This window comes from Pleurodeles waltl, chromosome 9 (assembly GCF_031143425.1).
Source record: "Pleurodeles waltl isolate 20211129_DDA chromosome 9, aPleWal1.hap1.20221129, whole genome shotgun sequence".
NCBI classification, from domain to species: Eukaryota; Metazoa; Chordata; class Amphibia; order Caudata; family Salamandridae; genus Pleurodeles; species Pleurodeles waltl.
The window spans coordinates 1,097,661,738-1,097,683,142 of NC_090448.1; the positions used below are offsets into that span (position 1 = coordinate 1,097,661,738).

Consider the following 21,405-nt stretch of genomic DNA (forward strand, 5'->3'; position numbering starts at 1 on the left):
CCATTCAATGGGCGTTCTGTTGGAACAGCTGGGCCAGGGAGCGGTACAAAATTCAGCTCCTCAGGCAAAATAGAACTGTGCCAATAGTGCATTCCCCATATAGGCTGTCAAGGTAAATTGGCAATAATTTCACCTAACCACTAGGTGACTCCAGAAGGCACCTTTCTTACACCACAGGGCTTGGTTAGACCATAAACCCTTTGAAGGAGAACTTGTGCACCCCCAAATACAACACATATGAAGCATACAGCATTAGTGTACTTCTGGTGTGTAGTCGTAGAACACACAATGAGAATAAGGTAAGGCAGTCATGTCCCTCGCAGGCACTGACTCAACTCTGACCTCTCTTAAAATCAAAGAAGATGTCCAGAAATAGTCTGGTCATATAACAGGAATATCTGTGTATATTGAAGATACCTGGAACCATTGCTCTGAAACAGATCAATGTTGTGGTGATGATGAGAGTAGATGTGTCCAAGTTTGTGAAGCATAAATAGATGTTGTGCCAGTCACAAATTCTCAGTGCCTCACAAGTCATAAATAAGAATCATGTATTGCTTTAGAGAAAATATGAACTCCTTTGTTGGAAACCTATACTGCATCATGTATACGTAGTGCAGTCGTAAAGATGCATTCCTCTTCATAACCCCATCACACAACTAATGCAATAACAATAATATTAAAATTATAACAATAATTCATGTAGCCCACATTAAGCATGCTGTGTCTCCGCTTGGTGTATTAGGAGGAAGGGCACTGGAATGATGCAGTTCTGTGACTCTGGTATATTCTGCAGAGAGGCATATCCTTTACAGAGGTCATCTGGTCACTTTTTAGTTGCTGACTCCTGTAATCATGCATTAAACTGGTATTAATAAGGAGAAATCTTTGCTCAGACCATATTAATGTGTGTTAAATGACACACTGGCTCAAAATCCTTTGATTCTGGGCAAATCACGTAGGCCCTCATTATGACAGTGGTGGTAAAAACCTCCTACTGCAGCGGCGACGGCTGCCAAAAGACCATTGCCGTGGCTACTAGCAGTTTACTGTATTATGACCACAGCTGGATTTCCACCAGAAGGATCACGAAAATCTGGCTGTGGCCATGCCTTGCGGATGGCGGTAAGGTGGCCAGCAGCAGTGCCATGCCAGTAGACTGCCGCCGGCTGTATTATGACCAGTAATAATTCCTGGTGGTGCTCTGCTGGCAGCCCCGTCCCGACTCCTGCCGGAGTACCCCCTAAACACAGTTAAGTGGGTGGTCCAACAGGGGAGGGGCGTGCGGAGTGTTGGGGGTGTGTGTATGTTTGTGCACGCGTGTACGCGGGTGTGTGTTGCGTGTTGAATGTGTGTGCATGTTTGGAGGTGTGAGCGCGTGTATGTTGTGTTCTGTGAATGCGTGTCTGCGTGTATGTATGAAAGTGTGTGTGGATGTGTGTGTGAATGGATTTATGCATGGATGAATGTGGGATTGGGTGTGTGTATGCATGTGTGCGTCTGTGAAGGGGGGCGTGAATGTAGGGGGGTTGGAGAGGAAGGGAGGGGTGGGGGACTCTGGGGAGGGGGGTGAGGGTAGGGAAGACCTCTGTCAGGGATAGGGAATGGATTCCCTGTCACTGATAGTGCCTACCGCCATGGTTTTCGTGGCAGTAAGGGAGCAACGAAAACCATAGCGGTAGACGAGGTCATAATCCCACAGGTGGTACAGTGACGGCCGCCAGGCTGGAGATTGATATCTCCAGCCCGGCAGCCATTACAGCCGTGGTGGTCGGTGTGGTAAATTGACAGTTTGGCTTCTAATATGGTGGAAAGTATCACCAGTGTGTTGGCAGTACTTTCCACGATATTCCACCATATTCCCGCCGACTGCCAGGTTTGTAATGAGGGCCTTAATCTCTCCTTGCTACCAAAAATGAATGTGTTCTTTTGTAATGTAACCAGTGCTCATGTAAAGCGTTGGAATACCTTTGTACCAGGTACGTGCTAACCAAACTCTATTTAAAGAGGCCCAATTTACATCCAAAGGCTTGATATTTTTTGCTATCAAGCTTGAGGCCGTGAAGTGCATGGGTTTGGAGTCGCAACTCCTTTTCCATTTTGGAGACAACACCTTTTACCATCCTATTGCCTAGAACTAACCTATATGCTTTGTTGGTGACTATCCTGAGGTTATCAAGAGCATGTGCTATCACCTAGTATTAAGCTCTACTCAAGTCATTTGGTTAATGCACCCACTGCAGAGGTCTTTACAGAATGAGAATGTGACAGATTACAATCCTGACACAGGTTTTTCACTTCTTCATCTCTGCAAGGTCGATGCAAATTAATTATAATGATTTTGTTAAGAATGGCACCTGCTTTGTAGCACTATGAAATTGCAGAACCTGTATTACCAAGAGCTATATTAAAAAAAAAAAGTTATTCCTAGACTACCCCAGCACGCACCAGACAAAGAACCGTAGGGGAGAGGATGTGGCGTAAGGGACAGAACTGCTGACTTTGGAGATGGGGAACACAGCTTGAGTCTTGGCGCCGGCTCAACATCCTGTGATTCTGGGCAAATCACTTACTCTCCCCTTGCTACTAAAAATGAATATGTTCTTGTGTAATGTACCCAATGCGTATGTAAGGCACTGTAATACCTTTGTATCGAGTTCACGCTAACTGAACTCTAATTAAAGAGGCCAAACATACATCCAAAGGCTAGATGTTTTTTGCTATCAAGCTTGAGGGCGTTAAGTGCTTGGATATGGAGTCACGACTCCTTTTCCACCTTTCGCCATTTTCTTGCCTAGAACTAACGTATGTGCTTGGTTGTTGACCTTTCGGAGCTTATCAAGAGCACGTGCCATTGCCTAGGGTTAAGTTCTACTCAAGTCAGTTGGTTAGTACACCCACTGCAGTGGTCTTGACAGAATGAGAATGTCATAGATCACAATGCTGACATAGCTTTTTCACCTCTTCATCTTGCCAAGGTCGATGCAAATAAATTATGGCAATTTTGTTAAGAATGGCACCAGCTTTGCAGTACTATGAAATGGCAGAGCCTGTATTACGAAGCACTATATAAAAAAAAACAGAGCTATTCCCAGACTGCCCCAACACGCACTAGACAAACAACCCTAGGGGAGAGGATGTGGCATAAAGGGAAAAGCTACCAACTTTGGAGCTGGGGGACATGGTTTGAGTCTCAGCGCCGGCACAACATCCTGCAATTCTGGGCTACTCACTTAATCTACCCTTGCTATCAAAAATGTTTCTTGTTTAATGTAACTGGTGCTCATGTAAAGCACTGTAATACCTTTGTATTGAGTTTGTGCCTTATAAAACTACAAAAAATACAAATAAATAAAGAGCTCCAATACCTTCCTGTCAAGTTTGCACTACATAAAAAGGGCAAAAAAATTTAATAAAAAAAAAAAGACTGTGCAAACCTCACAAAGAAACAGCAAGATGCATGAAAACAAGGAAGAGAAAGAAACAATATACTACCAGAAGCGAGAAGAAGTGAGGCAAAAGAAAAAATAGTGCGCCACATTGTGGTACATGGCCGATCGTGCAATAATCCATGTAACAGGGTCAGTCTCCAAGGTCGTAACAAAATGGCCTCAAGTCAGGACAAACATAAAGCATTTACAAACGACATCAAGGGATTTTTGAAAGACAGGCCCAGGAACAAATGAAAGTGATGGGCATGGTTAAAGCCCAAAGAATAGATTGCATGTTGAGAAGAGCAGCGCTTGCGCAATGCTATGCCGGACCTAAAAAAACAAATAACATTGTTAAAAAAATGTTGTGAGGACATTAAAAACTAATAGTACTAGATGTGGAGTGTCCGCGCACCGGCGTCCATTAAATAGAATGGACCAGAAAACAGCTAGAGCCCCAACCAACATGGTGCCTTCACTGGCCCAATAATGGCAGATACCACCAAATCTCACTGGTGTCAGCACAGTTCTATATCTAAAGTGCAATGGACCCAAAACAGAGAAAATCCTCCTTCAAATTCCCCCCACCCCAATTAACCTCTATAGGAAGCTAGGCTATCTATGCAGTGTACCGAATGTAGGGGTACACTATGCAGATTGTTAGTACAGGCAACCATAATTGATTTACTGGAGTAATAATCCTAAATGCTCTCTTTTGTGGTAGTGTGGGTGAGCAGTTTAGGCTTATCAGAGGATAGTAATAAGCACTTTTTGAACACACAGAGTCAATAAGTGAAACACACTCAAGAAGAAACTCAAGACCAATTTTAGAACAATAACTACACTTTATGTTATTTTAGACACCAAAAATCTTCTGAATTAGATAAGTACTCTTCAAGATATTACTTTGCACAGTCAGGTGTGTAAATAACACAAATGCACTTTTACACGGTAATGCTTTCCAATGGAGAAAAGAACATGTACGGAATACAGGTATTTGCAATAGTATCTCGAGGTCCCCTTTAGCTCTTTGGGCGGTAGGGGTTCAAGGTCACGATAACCACCAGCAGTTCGGTTTTACCTGACTGTGTTGTCCGGGTGCAGAGGTGCTGGACAGATTGGGAGCCTTGCACACTGCACGGTTGGTGAAGAGGGGTGCCACCTAGAAACAGGATGCAGAGGAGGACTTGGGGACAAGTCCGGGAGCTCCCAATGGAGGGCTCAGTCCCTGAGGGTCTTGGGAGCAAGTGGACATAGTAGATAGTCGCGGGCCAGGGCCATGGAGCTCGGTGCAGAGGGTTTTGTCGGCTTGTCTTGTGCATTAAAGGCACTCAAGGGTATTGGCTAGATCTGCAGAGGGGGGAGAAAAATAAACAACTAGACCACTCTCATGGTCAACCTTAGCGGTTTTGTTGTCCCTCAGTGGGCAGGTTGTCTTTAGCGGCAGTACTGTCTGGTCCAGACACAAACAAGCCTTGGTACTTGCAACTGCCCAGTACTCTGGTTATTGGTGCCCTGGGGCCTAGAGCAGGGGGGAAATGGGTTATTCAGGAGGTGTGTTGCACCCACAGACTAGCCGCACCCCTAGGGTGGGCTAGCTGAAGTGAACAGCCAGAGAAGTGCTTCACTATCTTGTTTTTGATTAAATAGAGACTTCTGGGTCAGGATTATACCTACTCTCCATCGGAAGTGGTCATACAGGGGGCTTAGTTGCCCTAGTGGTCGGTAGTTCATTGGCTACCACAGCCTTCTCCCCTAAACACCCCTATTTAGAGTCCCCCTGACACCAGACCTGCAGATTCGGATTCTTGGGAACTGAAGAAGGACAAGGAAGAGGCAACACTGCGAGAACCAGTGACCTTCACAGAAACTGGCAGCAAACCCTGCAGCGGAGCTGGTTTCTTAGCAGATGCAAAGATCCAACTCATCCTGTAGCTGTGTATCCTCCCCACTTGGAGGACTGTCCAGCATTTTGACAACCAGTTATCATCTCCCTGGGGGTGGAGGAGCCAACCCCTGCATCTACAGGTGCCAACTGGTTCACTGTGCTGCTGGCCATCATGCCCACCGAAGGAGCACCACTTCAGGAGGTGAACATCATGGCTCTAGGATGTCAGGCCTGTCTCTCTGCTAAGTTTTGAGACGCTAGACCCTCCAGGAGCCCTCCTGCACCAATACCGTGATTACTGAGGCACTTGCACCAGCCTATGCTTGTTTTACTACCAGCTCGGACCTCACGACCTTTGAAGCCTTCCTGCACGACAAGGGATATCAGGACCACCGAGACCCATGACAATAGCGGCTGGGCTGTTTTGTTTTTCTTCACTCTGCAGATTGCCCAACCATGAGACCCTCATTCACAAGTGGCTAGCTAGCCAAGCCCCTCTGCACCCGAGCTCCACAGCCCAGATACACCATATCTAACTGCATCCCTTAGGCCTAGGGGTCCCCACAACCAGAGCCCCCCCTTTGGGTTCTTCCGGGTTTGTCCCCAAATCCCCCATTGCAGCCTCTGTTTCAGGTCACCATAGTCCTTAATGGTGTAGCGCTCGGGCTACCATCCCGACCACACCCCTTCCACCTGGACACACCAGGACAGGTGAAGTGGAACTGCTGATGGTACTTTGGACCTCAACTTCCTAGCACCTTAGGTCTCAAAGGGCACCCCCCGGTACCTGTTTGCTATGTGTGTTTTTCACCCATAGGATAACATTTTAGTGTTGTAGCATTATTTGAACTATTTTCCTATGTACTTTTAAATCAATATCATAACTTGTACTAAAGATCTTGGTGTCTAAGTTCTTATAAAAAATCTGCCTTATTTTATAAATTGGTTTCTGATTTTCTTATTGAGTGCCTGAGCTAGTTAATGACTGTGTACGACAAATGCTTAACACTCCCTTCTGATAAACCTAAGCTGCTCAACCACACTATCACAAATTGAGCTCTTGGGATTATTAAAGTAAGCCCTGTAAACCAATAGGAATTGTCAGACTTTTTGCATAGTTTGCTCTTACATAGGCACTACTACATAAAAGCCAGCATCCTACAGTCTCCATCAACCAAAGGCTGGTGAGAAAGTCTTTTTCTTCTTTAGCTCTTTGTACCCCACCACTCCCTTCACTTTCAGACAAAGGCACCTCAAATTCGACATGGTAGTCCCCCACATTTTGCCCCCATTTGAACTGCTAGATGCTGGTTTTTGACTGTGACAGTGCACTAAAGCCTGCTAACCAGGCTACAGTGCCAGTGTTCTTTCCCCAAAAAACATAATACTCAATTGTAAAACAATTGGCACACACTTTGGCACGTCTTTAAGTCGCTAGTAAATGGTACCCCTGGTACCTAGGGCAGGGGTACTAAAGAGGGTCATAAGGGCTGCAGCATGCCTTAACCCACCTTAAGGGACCCCCCTACAAATTGCACATAGCCTGCCGTTACAGACTGCATCTCATGGTGCAAACCATGAGTGAAAACACAGCATGGTACACGCATGCCACAATTACTGCATATAGTATATGTAAGGCACCCCTACATCAGGTCTTAAAACTCTAAGGCAGGGTGCATTATATTTTATGTGAGGACATATCTGATTGAGCATCTGTGCCCCTGTGAAGTGTAGTTCTATTGTTAGATATTGCAAGTGAACAGGGAAGCCATCTTAAGTTATGTACTGGACACTTGTCATTACGAGTTACCCAGCTACATAGTGGCTTCACTGAAATCTATGGTGTTTAGTATCAGACACCTTGTCTTAATAAATCAATACTGATGCCAGTATTGGATTTATTATGACATGCACCAGAGGGTACCTTAGAGGTGCCCCCTGAAACCTGCTAGTCTTCTTTTGTGCTGGCAGACCAATATCTACCAGCCTGCAGCCACAGACAGGTTTCTGACCCCCTGGAGGTGAGAGCCCCCGCTCTCAGAGGCCAGAATCATTGCCTGCTCTAGAGAAGGGTGCTATCACCTCGTCCAGCAGGATGGCTAATGGATCTGCATACCAATGCCAGGGACTTCAAAGTCCCTACCGTCTTTAATTTGTGACCCCGACTTCCCCCAAACCTGGGAGATGCCACCCCATGCCCCGGGGCCCATTTGGCACCAGGAGAGGCAGGAAATTAGCTACGCAAGTATGTGTGTTTCACCACCAGGCAAGTCACACTCCTAAGGTGGGCTACCTGATGTGCTCCACGAAGAAATGGCTCCACCATTTTGTTTTTGGTGAAACCAGGAACTCTGGGACAAGGTTATGCCCACTCCTCACCTCAGGAAGTGGTCATATACAGGGTGTAGTCACCCCAGGGCTAAGTAGCCCATTGGCTACTATCCTACACTCACCTAAACGGTCCTAAATTTAGTATTTATGTGGCCCTCAGACCCAAAAACTCAGATTCCCCTGACTACAAAACAAAGAGGGACAAAGAAGAGGCGAAGACACAAGAACTGTGGACTTGTTAAAAATCCTGCCTACCTGCTCCTGCACCGATAATTGCAAAGACCTGACTCGTCCTGCAGCTGTGCATCTGCCCAGAGCCTTGGAGAAGTGCCAGCACTTCACCCTCAGTCAACATCTCCCTTGGAGTGGAGGAGCCACTTACCTGCACCAGCAGGTACCAACAGCGACTGTTCCGTTTTGCTGACCATTAGGCCAACCAAGGGAGGATATCACCAGGGAGAGGATCCCAAGTGTCTAGGAGTACAGCCCCATTGACCTAGCCTGTCTTGGAGATGCTGAGCCTGCCTGGAGCCTTCCTGCACCGATACCCAGAGTACCCCAGCCAGTTGCAAGCACCTAGGCTTGTTTAGCATCAATACCAATACCACTCAATGCTGACCTACAGACTAGAGATATCAGCATCACCAAGGCCAGCATCCATGGTGGCCCTGCTGTCTTGTTTCCCCGTCTCCATGTCGACCCCAGGAAGTATTAGCCTCTAACACCAGTGAGCCACTGGACAAAACACCTCTGCACCCGAGCTCAAGAGAATCAACGGTGTCTCTGTGGTCCTGAGACTCCCACGAGGCGAGCCCCCAATTGGGTTCTGCTGTACTTGTCCCCCAGTCCCCACTTTCAGCTTGTTTACCAAAGGTAGTCTTCCCCATTGACTTCAGCAATAATGTTCGAGGCTACCTTTGCGGCCAGCACCTCTGCACCCGGATGCACAAAGGCAGGTAACCTGAGACGGCTAGTGGTTCTAAGGACCTTGACCCTTACTTATTCTAAGTCCAGGAGATCCTACCTGTAAGTCAGTTGCAGGTAACCCTGTGCAGTGTATATTTTTCCCATAGGATAATATTACCGCATTCAAAGCTGAAGCCTCAAATCTGGCATCTGTATTTTCTAATTTTGAAATATTGCTAACTCAAAAAGTACTTACCTGATCTTGAAGATCTTGGTGTCTGAATTAATATAAAAGTCTACATTATGTTTTTAAATTGGTCTTGAGTTTCTTCTTGAGTGTGTGTCTCATTTATTGACTCTGTGTGTGTTAAACAAATGCTTAACACTACCCTCTGTTATGCCTAAACTGCTCACCCACACTACCACAAAAGACATAATACAGGATTATTAATTTAAGCCCTGTAAACCAATACGGGTGAACCAGACTATCTGCATTGTATACCCCTACATTGCTATACTACATAGATAGCCAGCTTCCTACACTGGGACCAAGGGTGTAAGTGATGACTGTACACAATTATGCCTATCTTGCTACCAAAAAAGGTAGTGGGAGCCATTGTCCTTGCTAGGATTAGAGCAAAGGTCACCCTTGCTGTTTTTAACACATTATCTCTATGTTCTCTTCCCAGCCATTACATGTGAGTAATAAGAAAGCTCTGCTGGCCAAAAGTGATTTCTTATACGGAAAATGTCACTATTATGCTTACTGGAGGATGCAGTGAACTCAGCCCATGAGGACAAAATATATATGATCGATCTCCTAAGATTGTTTAGGGATACCTTGACTGTTTTGTAAGCAGTTGCAATATCTCTGTATTCCATCTACTTATAAAAATTGTAGCAGGCTTATTACCCACATATACACCACCAAAGGTAGTAAACAAATTTACTGATTTCCTAAAATCTTTAGCAAGTTTCCAGTATTTCAAAACTGCCTTTCTTAAATCTTGGCAATGTAACAAACTCTCATCTTGAGAATAAGGGTTAGGAGAGGGAAAGGAAAAAAAAATCTGTTCACTATAAGGCAAAGGAAGAACTTTAGTAAGAAATCCAGGGTTAGTTTTAAACAATATACCATCTTCAATTACTTTCAGTTCTTTTGGTTTGCAAGGTATAGCTCCAAGCTTACCAATGTGTTGTATATCTATTTTAGCCCTAATTTAGAAATGGTATTTTAGTAAATGGGCCTGCCGTTGTGCACTTTCACCCAGTTACATTCTATTCAGCATCGCTTTATTTGTCTAGCAATAGCCACGTTTGCAGGGCTGTTTAATTTTCTCTATCTTATTGGCCTTTCGCCTAGGAAAGCATTACGTTCTTAGTAGGACTTTATTTCACTCTGTGCTTTCTCGAGGGCTACAGTCAGATAGGGTTGCCAACAAACATGGTATACTGTGTCTCTAACATTCACAGAAAACACACACTCATACATTGGGACCATTTCTTAGAATGTCAGCTGTTTTATTATAAAAAACACCCATATGTCCCCAACACGTTAGAGGGAGATTCCCGCCATATGACCATGGCTGTATGATGATTGCTATGTTACAGCTAGTTGCTTAGACAGCCGAACCCCTGATCCATATGGAGACGGTGTCTCTCTAGACGACAGGTCTGGATAAAGAAAAACATCAAAGAATTCTAAATTCAAGCGTTTTACTCTCAAGGTTCATGAGAGACTCTAATGACCACCCATTGAACTCTTAGAATGGAAACTGTCAAACCGCTATTTTAATCAGCAAACATGAATTTAAGAAATGGATTAATGTCACTATTTACAGAAAAAAACAATAATTCCAGGGCACCCCCCCAGGAAATTCTTCCAATTCCGAGAATACGTTTTCAGTGTGGAGGGGCATCTAACCTGCTAAATGTTTACTATTAAGTATTCAAACAAACCTTTGTTCCTAAGCACATCTTGTTCAACCTTCAAATTGACATTGCCAGGCTTTGAGTAGGAAGGCACCCCTGATACAGAAGAGGATACAGAGAGAAGGGAATGTTCTAGGTAGGAAATAGAGCCATAGAACGAAAGAGACAGAACTGAGTTCCTCTCAGCCAGAATGCTACTATTACTACAACATCTGTTGCTTACCTATGTTCAACAGCAGATGAGGTATTAGAGCAAATGGAGGGAATGCATATAGAATCAAGGAGGCCACAGAATAGACAAAGCAGCCACTTCTCACACCCTTTCGGTTGAAAGTTGTGCACAGAATTTCTCTACTTGAGTGTTCATGTGAGAGGCGAGAAGATCGAAGCAAGGTTCCATCATTCTGTGGTATATCTCCCCGAATACCACTGAAGAAAGACACAGGTCGTGAGATGTAACAAAGTTCCTGTTCAATGAGTCAACTTGAGCATTGTTTTTTCCATCTAAGCAGCTGTCTGAAAGGGGATACTTCTCTGCCTTTTCTCATTGACCCCAAATTCAAAGTAGAGGATCTCAGTCCCCTTTCTTTGTTGATAAGGTAATATCACTTCATTATCTGTTTTGACCTTGACATAATGTTGTTTGAGAATGTCCTAAAAATCAGAGCTTTCCAAATTGCTGTTAGTTCCCTCCCATTAGATTGATTGTTTGTTTCTCTATCATAGTCTATTTCTCTAGTACTATGTGCTCCAATAACGATGCCCTTCATCTTGTCAAGATGGCATATGTGGTGAGACTATAAGAAGGATTAAGCTTGAGAGAGACTCCTTTGGTCAAAGGGTCTGACTTTAGTTACCATTGCAGTTGAAGAGAAATCTACATTGTTATCCACATTTTCTTCGGGTGTTCCATTGAAGGAGGCTACCTAGGAAGATATGACTTTTCTGGTGATCCAGTGCCAAGTGGTGTTAGGCCTTTGAAGCAGGGCAATTAAAAGAATGCCCATGACTTCGCAAAAAGGGCTATTCACAGCACAGAGGGTTTTGTGAGGAGGAGGGAACTTACATTCTCATGCAGAAAACAGGCTAGGCCCCGGCGTGGAGGACTGGCGAGACTATGGCTACTGCTCACTTTTTAGGTTGAGCATAAGCATTCAACGTCGAGTATACTTTTAGTGTACTTCTTTTGGCTTAAAGCGATTTCATTTGTTGGTTGCAGTGTCCTTCTAAAATTCTTGCTCGCTAGTGGTAGGTTCTGCCTCTTTCTCCCTCCTTTTTATGTTTCAGAACAGTGACCAACTACTGTATTATTCCACTTTGGTTTCTTTATCTGTTGCTGTGACAGACTATTTTCAATATTTCTTTGGTGCTCCCCTTTCACTGTGGGTGTTTTAGGCTGATAGCTGCTGCGTTTTATTGCAGCATTCCGTTCCTCCCATCTCCTCCCATGTCGCTAACATTTGTTTTGGCTTTATTCCAGTGCTGTCCTTGCTTACCTCTGGCTCCTAAAATAAGCCTATTTTACTGAGGAAACACCGGTCATTTTGCTCACTGCTCACGAAAGCCACAATATGCCCTTTCTGGTAGAATGTAGCTAAACCTAAAAGCAATGATGTGAACCTTGCTTACCCTCGCATCGCATCTCGAGTCTCTCTCTCCAGTGCCCCTCCCTGCCAGCACTCACAACCTCGCACACAGGGCATTGCTTATCTCCTTTATTGGGGCCATAAATCTTCTCCCGCTGCTCTGCTTCTCGAAATATGAGTCAAGAATGCATGCAAGACATTTCATTCTGTTAAAATAAAAAATTAAAAAACTTTTCCTGCCTTATTTTCCAATTTTCTGTTCAGGCGTTTACACAACACGAGGTAGTGCAGTCATCTTGTCTTTCTTCAACGGCTTGTAATTTCTTATGTCAGTAACCACCATTGACCACCAAACATGTCAGGAAAAGATGAAATTATGAAATTATGAGACGTGGTTGACCAATTTATGTGGCAAAAAAGTCCAGTTCTGAATTTACAATGCTGATAGCTCTAACTCAAGAAAATGCGATACCCGTTGCATTGCAAATGCTTGTTCTGCATCCCGTGCTTCCTCACTTCCGGGGACGCTCAGTAGATGCCGCAGACCCTATACTTTCCAAGACATAACACTAGGCGCCTTGAGCAACGTTGAAGCAGAAAGGAACTATTCATTACGCGTGACAATGCATTTTAATGTAGTGACAGCACTAAAATGTGTTTTTCTAACATGCAATGTGTGGCACTTGGCAGGGATGTTACTCATCCTTGGTCCAGGTGTTTCAAGCTACTCACTCCCATATTATTTGGGCTTCAACAGTGCCTGATAGTGACAGAAGGTTCCTAGGAATTTGCATCCTTTATGAGGCCCAGTCTAGGGTATGTGGGCCAAGCTTTTTCAGCATTTTAGTGATGCTTCCTATTTCTGGAGGTCCTCCATTGTCCTGGATTCAATTGGCAACTTTCAAAATGACTCTAACTCTTGAAATTCAGCCCCTTTTTCACCACATGCTAACATTTTAAATTGTCCTTTTATATATGCTCATGTGTCCTTTTAACTTATCATTATTGACATTTTTTACATATGTATTTTAGTTTGGTTTTAGTAGCTTTTGTATATTTAGGCCTTTGAACCACCTTCAACCAACAAGGGGAGGATGTTGTGTAGCTATTTTAGTTATAGCTCCATGCATGTTATTTTAGCATACTAGGCCTGCCTTAGACCAGCACTATGTTCTTAAACAAGACATTCTTGATCACTCTGTGCTTCTTTCAAGGCTGCAGTAAGATAGGTTGCTGTTGAACGTGGTACAAAGTTTGTCTCTGACATCCATAGAAAACACACATCCTTACGTAGGGACATTTTTTCAGAACATCAGCTGTTTTATTATTAAAACACTTCCCTGTCCCATACACATTAGAGAGAGATTCTAGCCATAGAACCACAAATGTATGCTGATTGCTGAACGCTTCGCAACAGCTGCTTATGCAGACTTCAGGGCTTTGCTCAGGTATGGGGGATGATGTCTTCCCAGGGGAACCTGAAGGGCAGAATTAGAGCTTAACATGCTGTGCTCTATTAGAAGCCTAGATAGGAATTAGTCTATTGACTCTACTGACAATATGGTTAGCTTTATTTCTATGCTTCACTCTCCTTGACATGATTTTAATCTTGTCATGCTGTATCGTCCTAGTTATTGCAGTACATGCTTTGCTATCTAAGATGCAGTTGCTTCATTAAAACCTTATTGAAACAAATACTGCCTTTGTTTGTCACTGAGTATGTGAGACTAAAGTATCTGAGAGAAACGGATCAGACCTGAGTGACTACAGTTTCCCTGGGAAATCAGTTATTTCATGCATTCGGCTGCCCAATCATCCTTGCCCTTGGGTAGAGATGAGGCACTGCTAGTTAGCCGGAGCAAAACCTGGATTAGGGCGAGAGGGTGTCAACTGAAGTGGGTCAGACTCAGTCTTCCATACCGCAGGCGATTCTGCTGCTCAAAATCTGGTAGTCTCATTAGAATAATGAGAGCCTACACGACAGTACAAACCTCATAAGTAATGACTGGTATGACAATGATGGAAGATTCAGCCAACAAAGATAAGAGGTGGGCTCTGGAATCGCCAATTCAACCCATACTGGAGAAGAAAGCAAAAAAAGTAGTGCTGAAGATGGATGGGACAGAGGCATCCATTCAAGAATTTTCCTGGTCCCAAAAGCAACAGGAGGGGTTAATCTGTTATAGACTTGAGGAATGTAAACAAACGGATAAAAACATACATTTAAAAAATAAGACTTTATAGAGGACTATAATTTTCATTCCTACAGTACGATATATGGTAACTCTGGGTTTAATGGTTGCATGATTCAATATTTGGATTGCTGTAGCGCCTGAAAGATTTCTAAGGTTCTGCATTTTCAGGACCCATTACCAGTTCCAGGTGTTGCCATTTGGAGTCAAGTCTGCCCCCAAGAGTCTTCACTAAGATGATGGCACCCTGATTTTCTATTTTCATCTTCTAAGTCTAAGGGGTATATGTAAGAGCCCCTTGCACTGCCTTAGTACCATGTTAGTGTCATTTATTTTATGCTAAGGCGGAGCTAAGGTGGCCTTTTCCCTGCACCATATTTACAAAGTAGTGGAATGCATGCATTGCGCCACCTTGTATCCCCTTGCACCACATTATGCCGGCATTTTGGAGCTGGGTGGCCCGCAAAAATGGCACAGTGAAATGTAACAGATTTCACTGCACCATGTTTGGCATAATTTTTAACGCCTGCTCAGAGCAGGTGTTTAAAATGAAGCACTCATAGAAACCTATGGGCCTCCTTGCACTTGGCTGCATTAGCGTCAAAATGTACGATGCTAGTGTAGCAAAGCGCCACAATAGCGTCAAAAATGTTGATGCTATTGCGCTAATGACCGCCATATTGCACTGTATTATTACTACTGCACAACCATTGTATTGTTAGGTGCTGGTAGGGGGGCACAGAAAAAGTGGCGCTTCAGCACTGATGCACCACTTTTTCATAAATATTGGCCTAAATGTGTTCCCATACTTGAATGACTGATACTAGTAGCCGCTTTGGAAGAAGAGGCATTGAAGCGATTAAAGAAAATTGAGGATTGTTTGAGTGGTCACAGTCTGGCCCCCTCCACCCCTGGGGCACAAAAGTGAGAATGAATGCAGGGAGGGCACCTGCCTCCCTCCCCTCAGCCCCAGGGACTGCCACCTTCCTGGGGCCCATAGATTAAAATCAAAGCAGGGGAGGCCACCCGGTCCCTCTGCAGTTCCGGGGACCGCCACCACCATGGGGCACTAGCAAAGACAGAATGTGGAGGGCCGCCCACCCCCTTCTCCTCGCAGCCTGGGGATTGCCACCTCAACGGGGCACCCATAGTAAAGTTAATCCTCAAGGTAACCTGGCCCCACTGCAGCTACAGGGACCACCAAATTCCTGGGACACTTCTTTAAATGTACTGCAGGGGCGTTCACCCCCCCTGCAGTCCCGGGGAACGCCACATCCCCATGGTACCCATATTAAAATCAGTGCAGAGGGTCCGCTCACCACCCCCGCAGCCCCGGGAACCGCTACTTACCCGGTGATAGTTTAAAAATAAATAGGGGGTTTGTTGCGGACCCCTGGGCCCCAGGGACCACCACCTCGCTGGGGCTATTTAGATGTTGGAGGTGGGCTGCGCGCCCCCTTCAATGGCCCATTAATGGCCATTGGGACTGCCACCCACTGGGGCCGGCTCCTGCTGTGTCCCAGTGTGCCTATCGCTGGGCTATAGGTATTTGCTGTGACTTGGTGAGAGCTGACAGCTGTGGCTAATTCACAGCAAACACTCCACACGCATGAGTTGATAGCTGCCAAACAGCTCTCACTTCATGTGAGCGAAGGTTACCTCTGTATACCTGCCCATGGAGATGCAGGCAGGAAACAGAGGAAACTGCTCTCACAGAGAGGGAGCTGCTTTAGCAATGCTGGCTCCCACTGGAGATGGGGAGCTGGCTAGGATCGTGGGGGCCTTCAGGCTCCCCCTGCGGTCCCCAACATTATGACTGGGTACAGTAGGGGCACCAAGATCACATGGCCAGGCCCCGGACGATGTGGTCCCCGGGGCCTAGATCGGCCCTGAGGAGGGCAAAAAAAATAATAATTAGGCTGGGCCCCGCAGATGGAGTCCCCCGGGTCCAAGATCGGCCTTGGAAGGGTGGGGGGGCATGTCCACAACCCCCAAAAACAATATTAAATATTTAGGCTGCGCCCCTTGGGGATGAGTTCCCTGGGATCGAGGCCGACCTGGGGAGAAGGGCTGCGTGGCCCTTCCCCGAAAAAAAACTATTTAGGCAATGGCCCTGGGGAATGAGGTCCCCAGGGTCAAGGTCAACCTGGGGACGGGTGCTTACTCTGCCCTTACCCCCACCCAAAAAAATCAATATTAGAATGCCAGGCCCCGGAGAATGTGGCCCTCGGTGTCGAAATAGGCTGGGGGAGTAGAGCATGCATACCCGTGCCCAATATCTGCTGTGCAAAGCAAAGGCTGTATGCAGTGCGGGGTTGGGTGATTATAGGGGTTGGCTGCAAGCTAAAGTGGGCACAAAGATTAAAATCAGTGTGGGCCACCCTAAAACACCCCCCCCCGCAGCTCCGGGGACCTCCACCTCCTCGGGGCACTAACAAAAATTGAATGCAGGGTGTCACCTGGCCCCCCGCATCCCCGGAGACTGCCACCTCACTGGGGCACTTCTTCAAATGTAATGCGGGGGGAGCGCCCGTCTCCCCCTGCCCGCCGCAGCCCCATGTATCACCACCTCCCTGGGGCTAATCTAAAAAGAAATAGGGGTCCGTTGCAGAGCCCTGGGCCCTGAGGACCACCACCTCCACGGGCTATTCAGATGTTTAATTTATTTAGATGTTGGAGGGGGGAATGCCATTAATGGCCCTGGGGAGTCCCATTCTGCAGCCCTAGGGACCTCCATCTCCCCTGGACACAAAAGTAAGATTGAATATGAGGGGCACCTGGCTCCCCCAGCAGCCCCGGGGACCACCACCTCCCTGGGGCACTTCTTTAAATTCATTGTGGGGGGGCCACCTGCCCCCCCCCCCCACCAAGGCCCTGTGGACTACCACCTCCCTGGGGCCAATTTAAAAAGAGATAGGGATTCTGTTGCAGACCCTCAGGGACCACCACTTCCCAGGGCTATTTAGATGTTGGAGGCAAAGAGCCAGTAATAGATCGAAGAGCGCAACCCCCTAGGGCCAGCTCCTGCTATGTCCTGGGATGCCACTCACAGATCCATTCGTACACCTATCCAACCACTCACATACCCACTAACAGACCCACACAGCCACTCACACACCCACTCCCTCATACATACAGCCACTCACACACCCATGCACTCACACACTAATACAGTCACTTACACAACCACTCACTCACCCACTCACTCACCCATACAATCACTCACACACCTGTACAGGCACTCACACACCCACTCATTCACCAAAACAGCTCACATATCCACTCACTCTCCCATACAGTCACTGACACAGCCACTCCCTGTGTACAACCACTCATACACCCACTCAACCAAATGCAGCCACTCACACAGCCACTTGCTCATCCATACAGCTATTTACACATACACTCACTCTCCCATACATCAAATGACTCAACCACTCACTCACCCATCCATACAACCTATTACACTCACAGGATGATGTCATCAGTGATGTAATTTCAGATGTCATCAGTGATGGCATTAGTGATGTCACTGACTATGTCATAAGTGATGTAATATGTGAGGTTATAAGCGGTGCATTACGGGGACACAAGTTAGAGTTAGCTCAGGTAACTATAACTGCTGAATTTCTTATGGTTTTAGAAGTGCGAAATGTGAGCCTAAGTATCACATCCCTGTAACCTTTTTTTTTTTAATTGAAAAAATACATATTGAAAGACAGAAAGAGAGAGAGAGATAGGTACATGAACCTAATGTTTTCTTAAGAACCTATCACAGATGATGCCAATGTTTTAATGCCAAACACCAAGGCTCCTTCTTCCACCACTGTATATTTCCTGTCTCTCTTTTTTTTTTTTGGTAGGTTCTTGCTATCCCTGTTAGGTTATGTATGTATTTCTTTTATTATATGATTTCAAGTATAAAGCTAGGTTAGACTTAGAAAGAATAATGTTTTGCCAAACTCCTTGCTTGCTTAAAGTCTATTTAATAATATGCTGTTCATTTATATTTAAAAATAAAAGACAACACTGTACCATGCAGACAAATCTCAATTGATGTCAATTGCCTTCATGTCCTATCCAAGATGGATACCAAAGGTTACCAAACACAAGTTACAGTCCCTTTTCTATTGTCATGGTATTGCCCATATTCTAAAGCGTCTCCTTGAGTCCTCTTTCGATCTCCGTAATGTGCCAGTCTGCTGTCATATGTAACTGACGAAGAGGCGCTTTCGTGTAGTTTCTACCGACTGCCGTGCTAGAGCCGGTGCTTAAGTGGAGGTGGATGGAACCACGCGCTGTAGGTAATGCTTTAAATAGAAAAGGATTTGTGGCAGTCCGTCCAGTGCTGCGACTGACACTTTATCGTTTCTTTTAGGGAACTGTTATTTCGCTTTACCGTTAGACATCTCAGCGCCTTAATCCCGTATGAAACGGCGTGGCTTAGTTGCAAGTGCTTAGGAGCCGCTAAACTTCTTATGGAGAGGAGTTATTGTTGACATAATGGGAAATAGTGCTTGGCTCTAAGAGCTAGAGTACAAGCCAAGCCGTTAAAAGACGTAAAATTGGCAAATGTTATGAAAAAGACTTTCAAATGGGGAAAAAAGTATCTATCAACACGTATCCGTGTCTTTTAGGAACACACCGTTTCACTGAATTGAGTGATAGTTATTAAAAGTAATATTTTTTAAAAAATGAACTATTCGGTAATATCCACATGCCCGGACAGTGTCACAATGAGATACCCAAGCTGTGTCAATGTTCTCTATATTTTTTTTTTTATATTGCTATTAAATGTAAGGCAGCATTATTTTATTTTAATTTTAACTATGTACATGTGACATTTTTGTAGGGCACAGATTGTCTACTGTTTTAGTAGCGGTGTCGGATGAAACTGGCTTGTTAAGTGTTGGGCTTGGCATTCTCTGCAAGGGCATCTCCAATTTATCTGCCTTCACCCTCCTGTTTTCCAAACCCGTTCTGCACACTTTACCACTGTTAATCAGTGCTAAAGTACTTGTGCCTCTCCTTTAAACACGGCGAAATTGTCTTACACTGAACTGGCACATTTAATTTACTGGTAAGTCTCTAGTTAAGTGGTACCACATGTACCCATAACCCATAAATTAAATGCTACTAGTGGGCCTGCAGCACTAATTGTGCCACCCATTTAAGTATCCTGTCAAACATGCCTCAGGCCTGCCATTGCGACTTGTGTTGCAGTTTAAACTGCAATTTCGACTTCATAAAACTAACTTTATGCCAAGTCTAAGCCTTCCTTTTGAAAACATATGTCACCACTTCGGTTGCCCCTAAACAGCCCATCGGGCAGGGTGCAGTGTATTTAAAAAAGAAGTGGAAGTGAACTTTTAAGTTTTACATGTTCTGGTAGTGGAAAAACTTAAATTGTGTTTTCACAACTGCAAAGAATTCCTCAGCCATAGGATAGCATTGGGTTACCTTATTGTATTTAATATGTGATAATTTTAGATTGGAAGCAGGAATGAATGTTGGGTTTTGTGCCTAAAGAATTGTAATTTAAAATTGTCCTTAATGGTAAAGTTGGATTTTATGTCACAATTCTGAAAATGTCACTTTTTGAAAGTTGACCATTTCTTGTCCTAACCTTTTGGTGCCTGTATCCTGGATCGCATGACTATGTGCAGTTGGTCTTTGTGTATTACTCCCAAACAGTGAGACAAAGGGGTAATAGGTGTTAGCAGTATGGGCCACCTCTGACTTGATAGGGAGGAGGAGCTGTCATCTTCAACACGTGCACATTACAAAGACTTTGAGCACACTCACCAAGAGTTTTACACTAGTCTATTGTGAAGCCAGGCGAGCTGGGGCCAGGGCAGGAAATTCAAAACATCTGTAGGGGTGGAAACCTCCACAGCCGCCTTCTACTTCAAAGCTGCCACCGACTATAAACATTTGACCCTCAGGCCCAACTCTTCAGTACACCTCTGGCACTATGGTGTCTCGGATGGAACACTGTTCCGTTCTCCTGCAATAAGGATTGCTATTCTGCTGCCTGAGTGAAAAGGTCTTGACCTATATCTTAAACCCAGGACCACCAGAGTGACTCTAAGGGTTAGTTGACTGGCCTGATCAAAGACAGAAAAGGCTCTAACCATCTTGAACCTAGTACTTGGACTCTGCCTTCTGTGAGTCTTGTCCGCCTAAGTGGTGCCCCTCCAGGCCTAGACCCTTGGAAGTGGACCTGAAGGTGCTCTACTAGCTCAGCTGTGATCTCTTGGGCAGAACCGACACTGTGAAATACATCTTCCCACAGTTCTGCATCAGCACCACAGCTGTGCAATTTATCCCCAATGCAGAACCTCACATTGAAGGTCTTCAGAACTACTACTGCACAACTCATCCCCCACACAGGACTTTGCATTACAGGCCTTTATTAATGGCATAGTTGACTTAAAATCTTGATTGGCATGCTCCTTTGACAGCTTTGTTAGAGCCGCCATTGCGCAACACATCTCCAAAGCAGAACTTTGCATCACAAGCCTTCGTTGATGCCATCCTCACACACACATGACCTTTTATTGCAGCTTGTAGGAACTGCTGCTGCACAACGCATCCTCAACACAGGATCTCACACCACTCCACAACCAGAATTTAAGGTACTTTGTTCAGTGGGCTTAACTTGGTCCAGGTATTCAGCTCACGCTCCATTGCAGTTGGCCTGAACTTGTGACTTTGTCACTGTCAGGGGAAATCATAGTTTGGTCTTTGTACTTCTGAGTTCTACTAATGGGATTTTTGTTGTTTTGGTGTCAGATAATTTATTCATTTTACTCTGCTTTTCTAAATTGGTCTGGCATTTTACTTGTGTTGTCTTTTCACTATACTACTTTTTGATGTGCTACATAAACACTTCACACACAGCCTCTAAGTTAAGTTTGACTGCTTTTTGCCAAGCTACCAGAGGGTTAAGCACAGGTTAATTGAAAGGTTTCACCCAGCCGAGAATTTTGGTTTCTGCTTTAGTAGGGTACACTCAACCCCCCCCTCCCCCCCCACCCCCCAACTCCCTCCAACCAGTAACCCAATTATTATTAATATATGAAGCTCAATAAATACACTTATCACACCTTAAACTGACACTCTGCTGTCGCACATAC

At 45.1% G+C, this 21,405-nt stretch overlaps 1 protein-coding gene across 3 annotated transcripts in view; it reads left to right on the forward strand.

The window, feature by feature from the left end:
• Positions 1-21,405, forward strand: part of NDUFAF1 (NADH:ubiquinone oxidoreductase complex assembly factor 1) — a 124,475-nt gene that overhangs the window by 8,398 nt on the left and 94,672 nt on the right. Inside the window, exon 1 of one of the 3 annotated variants that reach the window (XM_069208793.1) lies at positions 18,450-18,570. The exons of 1 other annotated variant lie outside the window; for it this stretch is intronic. The gene's annotated coding sequence lies outside the window, so the exon portion shown is untranslated. Of the gene's footprint in view, positions 1-18,449; positions 18,571-21,405 lie in introns of those variants that run through there. One more of the 3 variants, XM_069208795.1, reaches the window with a different exon arrangement.